Source organism: Macadamia integrifolia, unplaced genomic scaffold, assembly GCF_013358625.1.
Source record: "Macadamia integrifolia cultivar HAES 741 unplaced genomic scaffold, SCU_Mint_v3 scaffold2062, whole genome shotgun sequence".
NCBI lineage: Eukaryota > Viridiplantae > Streptophyta > Magnoliopsida > Proteales > Proteaceae > Macadamia > Macadamia integrifolia.
Window position 1 is genome coordinate 90,556 of NW_024868488.1, and position 720 is coordinate 91,275.

The following is a 720-nucleotide window of genomic DNA, read 5'->3' on the forward strand; positions in this document are numbered from 1 at the left end:
CTAATGATTTAATCACCAACTTTGATATTGATATTGATTCAAAATTCCAAGAGTGTATGAATGAGTTAGAAGATGATACTAAAACTTTCCTTTCTGAAGTCTTGAGTCTTCACACACCTATGGAGCCCTTAGCACCCCTTTCCAATTCAATTTCCAAACCTTTCATAGTTGAGTCCCCCTAAGCTAGATCTTAAGGAGTTGCCATCTAATTTGAGGTATGCTTTCTTAGGGCCTGACCAGACTCTTCCAGTAGTAATTTCTTCAGATTTGACTTCTAGCTAAGAAGAGGAATGACGTAAAGTGTTAAAAGACAATAAGAAAGCCCTAAGTTAGACCATGGTTGATATCAAGGGTATAAGCCCCCCTATTGTGCAACATCATATACATCTGATAGAGGATTCCAAACCATCCACGAAACCCAAAGAAGAGCTAATACAGTGATGATGGAAGCCATTAAGAAAGAGATCCTAAAGTGCTTGGATCATGAAATAATTTATCCTATTTTTGATAGCCAATGGGTAAGCCCAGTTCACATAGTGCCTAAGAAGTCTGGTGTTACTGTAGTTCTCAATGCCAATAATGAACTAATTTCATGTCCAATCAGTGTGGAGAGTGTGTATAGACTACAAGAAATTTAATGCGACAACCTAGAAGGATCACTTCTCATTGCCATTCATTGACTAGATGTTAGAGAGTTTAGCTGGATATGGATACTATTAT